This window comes from Scardinius erythrophthalmus (assembly GCF_964197995.2).
Source record: "Scardinius erythrophthalmus genome assembly, chromosome: 4".
In the NCBI taxonomy this organism is placed as follows: domain Eukaryota; kingdom Metazoa; phylum Chordata; class Actinopteri; order Cypriniformes; family Leuciscidae; genus Scardinius; species Scardinius erythrophthalmus.
In genome coordinates this window covers 8,729,164-8,735,163 of record NC_138224.1, presented here as the reverse complement: position 1 = coordinate 8,735,163, position 6,000 = coordinate 8,729,164, and positions in this window count along the sequence as shown.

The following is a 6,000-nucleotide window of genomic DNA, read 5'->3' as shown; positions in this document are numbered from 1 at the left end:
GATTCACTCCTTTATAAAGTTTTGTTCAGACTGTACTGTTGACACCTGCTGTGATCATCTTCTCTGGATCTGCTGCCTCAATCTGCTGCCAAATCACAGCTGCGCTGACACAACAGTGCCCCTTGTGGTGTGATACTCTTGTGGTATTTATTGATTATTATTTTTTAATGATCATGCTTGCACATAAGTTGGATTATATTGCACATTTGCCCAAAATTACAATAGGTAACATGGAAGAAAATGGAAGCACTTTGGGGAAAAAAATCCGCTTTTACCACTTTTAAGAATATAGTGTTAAAATGGACAAAAAAACATTTTCTAAGCTGACAACCTGGCTAGAACACATGTTGAGGGGATAAATATTAATACTGGATAGGTTGTATACTTGTACCAAAAAGTGTCCGACAAAGTTTTAATATCAGTTTTGGCCCCCTGACTATCAATCTGCTGCCAAATCACAGCTGCGCTGACACAACAGTGCCCCTTGTGGTGTGATACTCTTGTGGTATTTATTGATTATTATTTTTTAATGATCATGCTTGCACATAAGTTGGATTATATTGCACATTTGCCCAAAATTACAATAGGTAACATGGAAGAAAATGGAAGCACTTTGGGGAAAAAAAATCCGCTTTTACCACTTTTAAGAATATAGTGTTAAAATGGACAAAAAAACATTTTCTAAGCTGACAACCTGGCTAGAACACATGTTGAGGGGATAAATATTAATACTGGATAGGTTGTATACTTGTACCAAAAAGTGTCCGACAAAGTTTTAATATCAGTTTTGGCCCCCTGACTATCAGTCCAACCTCCACAAACTCTGGAATGTCATGCAGAAACAGGGTCTAAGATCCTCTGGAACTTGATCTGCTGCTGTAACCTCTGCAGAGATTGCATCTGTGGATGTCTGATCTTATTTGAGATGGATTTCTCTGAATATTGAGCCCTTACTGTGGACAGATTTTGGTTAAAACTTGAACTGGTCTAGAGGTTGGGAATGAAGATGGAGCCTCTGTGAAGTTCTGTATTGAACCGTAAATAGTGAGGAGAGGTGGTGTTTGCAACAAACTGGATTGTATTCTTCTGAGAGCAGTGACCAGGATGAACTGTCTTGCGTACACAGAAGGCTAATGTCACCGGTAACTCATACCAACTGAAGTGTCATATATTGTCATTATGCAGATATTTAAAATGTCTCTTGTTAATTTATTGTTGATAAATCAGCGATTTGTCACTTTAATGGTTGTTAATAGAACTTACAATCTCTCAACACCCAGCGCTGAATCTATTATGAAGCACTATGTTGTTGCTGACTGCCATAGAGCTTAATTTGTTTAAAGGAGAACTTGGTAACTTTTTTAACTTAATAAAACTGTCTAGAATTCATTTGGATGGTTAAACAACCGGTTCTGGTGATATTGGTGACTTTCCCCGCTCCCCCCAGCGTTCCCAGGTGGAAAACCAACCTTGCAACTTGGGGACTACCGTCCAGGGGGGCAGCGTTTCATATTATATTGAAGGTTCCCCGGGCGAATAACTTTACATCTGAGGCGTTTAAAGACTCTATTTGTCCATTATTTATTTCTAAAGAAACACGAAAATGTATAAAAGGCTCCATTACCTTGTAGCTTACGTTATGGCCCCATAGAAGCAGTTTTTGTAAAACTAGGCTAACGATTGCGTCATAACACGCGACTCTTTGTCGCACAGTAGAGAGATTACCGTATGGACAGGAGGAGAAGCTCGCGGGCAATCGGGGGGACGTTCAGGCAAAATTACAAAATAATTAATCAGAATACTTAGCAAAAGTTTCTCCAGCTCCAAGCTCATGGACACCTCCTACTCACACTCTCCGTCTCTGTGAGTTTCGGAAGGGAATGATTCAGATTTCTCTCGGCACAGCAACTAGAAGACAGACGGGATGCTCACGTGACATCTACGTTGTCAAGCTCAGTTTGAGTCTGCGCAGTACGCTCGACCATCAGGAAGTGCGTGCTTCTAATTGACTTCACTTGTCTCCGTTGAAACATATGGGGTGGCTGTGTCCAGTTTATATACTGTCTATGCTACCATCCCGGGCAAGACAGAAATTGGAAGTCTCGTGAGAAGCGAGAACGAGAACGAGCGCGAAACACGAATTGCTTTACGGCAATTCGACATAAACACACACGCATGTATGATGTATTACCAGATTACCCACCTCGGTAGACATAGCTCCACACAATACAGTTGGCTTGCTCCGATCAAAACAAACGCACATGAGCAGCGGTAGAGAGGGGGAGGAGGCCGCCACAAGTGAGTTTTTTACGGCCGTGTTGTGACATATACACCCCCCACAGCTGTAGGGGAGCTCGTAGGGAAAACATGCGACAACAAAAGGAAAAATCAGCGAAGAAGTAACTAGAGTTCGCTAGAGTTGCCGAGTTCTCCTTTAATCAGACTTTTAACCAAAACATTTTACCACAATAAAATGTCATTTTGCCCAAATAATCATTCAGAATTTTTATTATAAGAAAGAACGGAACATTTTCTGTCCCAGTAAGCGTTCAACATTGAGACCCTCTCCTGACAAGACGTTTATCAGCTCATTTCATGAATGTTTTGCTGACCTCTAACTATTGGAAGAGTAACACATTACAGCAAGGATGTCCAATCTGTTCCTGGAGACCTAACTTCCTGAAAAGTTCAGCTCCAATCATGAGCAAACACAACTGTACCAGCTAATTAGGATCTTCAGGAACACTTGATAATTACAGACAGGTGTGTTGAATCAGGATTGGATAGGTAGGTTGATCACCAGGAACAGGATTGGACTCCCCTGAATCACATCTGCCTGTGTTTAGAATAACAAGTGTTTTTTCTGCCATCTTGTGGTTGAGTAACGCTTTGCTAAAGGCTGCCAAAGGCTGCTAAATTCTCTGTTGTTTCTATAGTCAATGAAACCTTTTTATTTACATCTCATTTCTGGGGTTTTCTAACAATGAACATTAAATTGATAAATCAATTTTAAATTGATAAAACTAAATAATAATATGTTAGAAATGGGTAACAGGGTTGTAAATTTAGCTTTAATTTGGGAAAAAGATGTTGTTTTGTTGTTATTAAAATAATTATGTCCTGTAAATTTAAAATATACATTTATAAAATATATGATGCAATCACAACATTTAACTTTTTTGCTTTTTTATTTTTAAATGCAGACTATGATGATGTGGGGGAGAAGTCAAACAATAAGAGACCAGCTGTATGAGTCAAACGCCACACCTACAGTCACTGTTCATTACAGCTTCTGGATTTTTTACAAAAAATGTAATTAACAAAATTGAAATACTTGGCCATTGATTCTCTTTTCGACATTCTTTAAAAAACAGACTCTTTTAGTAATATCTGATTCATTATCAGGCACGTGCACAAGAGCACATGGCCTTTTTGCCCTTACACTCAAAAGTGCCCCTTTTTTGGTGGTGGTGTTTTTATTTTTTATTTCTGTTTTACAAATATTTTGCCAATGAAAGTTCTTAAAAAGAGCTTGTGTAAATCTTGTTCGATCCTCAAACTGTCAGTAAACCTGATAACTCCGCCCCGTCTATCTTGACTGAATTGAAGTTCCGCAGCAGCTGCACAGCAGGCAGCAGCTGAACGAAGTTTTGCAAGGGTAAACAAAGATCTTGTTGTTTTAATAAGTACTAAACACTATGTAAGTATATAAAGGCTCATATTTTATTTATTTGATGTCTGACTGAGACGTGTGGGACCTGAGCATGGGCGGCGCTAGGGAGGGGCTAGCAGGTGCTTCAGCACCCCCAAGAAAGACCAAAGCACCCTGATAGCACCCCAAAAACATATTTCTGGAAGCAATTATATTCAGAATTTTTTCTAAGGAAGCCCTGAACCTCATGGTGAAGAAAAAAAAAGAAAACGTACTCGGTTACCTAATGTAACCTCGGTTCTCTCTAGAAGAGGGAATGAGTATTGCGTAAGTTGCTTACGCATCGGGAAAGTCTTCTTTCTTCGAGATCTGAAGCCAAAAATTAGCCTTAATTTTGTATTCATTGTCAACGCAGTGCGGCAGCCGGCAGACCATAGCAGGCTGTATGAGCATGCTCATTGGCTGCTCAGCGGCAACTGCTTAAGCCTATCAGTGACCCCTGAGTGACGTCACATCCAATGAGGGCTTTGCGCCCTCCACATCCCTCTAACCGTCAAGATGGGTGTGGCCAGTGTGCATATAAGCAGGGCTCACAGGCTGAATTCTGGTTTTCGTAGTCTAAAGCGCAAAAGCTCGTGGCGCGTCACGGCAGGTTACACAATACTTGTTCCCTCTTCTAGAGAGAACCGAGGTTACATTAGGTAACCGAGTACGTTCTCTTACGAGAGGTTCTCTCGTATTGCGTAAGTTGCTTACGCATCGGGAACCCCTTGTCAATGCCGTGCACGCCGAGCATCCAGCACATGAATCCCAGGGAGACAGGGGAAAACATAACGCTGAAAACAGGTGGCCGGTCGGAGAAACGGGCCAACACATGTACAAAGCACTTCACTTCGTAGATAGATAGAGCGGCACAGCCGGTTTATACATATCAATGTAAATAGTGCGGCCGGCAGCGCGGGCCCACACAGTACATAAGCACATATTAGGGAAAGAAATAGAGCGGTTTCACAGTCTATTTGTGGGGAGAATAATCCCAGCGCGACAGAGTGTAGGGCGGGCGGCCAGCGGCGCGGGCCAGCACCAGTACACAAGCGTGCAACGGGGAATAAAGGAACAGAGCGGCACAGCCGGTCTGAGCACAAAATACTCCTTCCCTTGGTGCCATACCAGAAATATCACTGTGCAGAGTGATATGACTGGGCAGAGCATACATGCCACTTATACTGATAATAGTTTAGCCTGCAAGGCAGGAACTTCCAGGTTATAAAACCTCACAAATGTCGATGGGGAGGCCCAGCCCGCTGCCATACAAATATCGTGAATAGAAATTCCGCTGGACCAGGCCCACGAAGAGGCCATGCCTCTATTGGATTGGGCTCTGATACCCAAAGGGCACTGCAGGTGTTTGGAGGCGTAAGCTGCTGCAATCGCGTCCACTATCCACCTGGACAGGCTCTGTTTCGAGGCGGCGAGACCCTTGGTGCGTCCGCCAAAAGAAACGAAGAGCTGCTCGGAACGCCTGAAAGCGGCGGAGCGCGTGATGTAAACTCTCAGAGCCCTAACAGGGCATAGGAGGTTATCACTGTCCCTGTTATCGGATGCTGGCAGAGCCGAAAGGGAGATGATTTGTGCCCTAAAGGGGGTTCCAATCGATTTGGGGATGTAACCGTGTCTCGGTCTGAGAATGACTTTTGAGTCATTTGGTCCGAACTCAAGACATGCAGGGCTAACAGATAGCGCGTGCAGATCCCCCACGCGTTTTACTGAAGACAGAGCTATCAGAAAAACGGTTTTGAGCGAAGGTACTTTGGATCCACGGATTCAAGCGGTTCAAAGGGAAAAGCCTCCAGGACCAAGGACAGATCCCAGATAGGAACCGAGGGGGGCCGCGGGGGATTCATCCGTCTGGCTTCTCTGAGGAAACGGATAATAAGCTCGTTCCTTCCTATTGCCCGGCTGCGCGTCGTCTCAGCGAACGCTGCAATAGCCACCACATACACTTTGAGCGTGGAAGGGGACCTGCCCTTATCCAACAGCTCCTGTAGGAAGGAGAGCACTCGCAGGACCCCACATGTACGTGGATCGAAGCTCTTAGTAGCGCACCATTTAGAGAACACAGACCATTTAGACGCATAGAGCCGTCTCGTGGAGGGAGCTCTAGACTGTGTGATCGTGTTCACAACCCCTTCTGGCAGGTCAACGGGTATCCGTTGATTATCCATGCATGCAGAGACCATCGCTCCGGATGGGGATGCCAGATCGATCCACCGGCTTGAGAGAGGAGATCCTTTCTCACCGGGATCGGCCATGGGGGTGAGTGCGACAGCCTCACTAGCTCTGGGTAC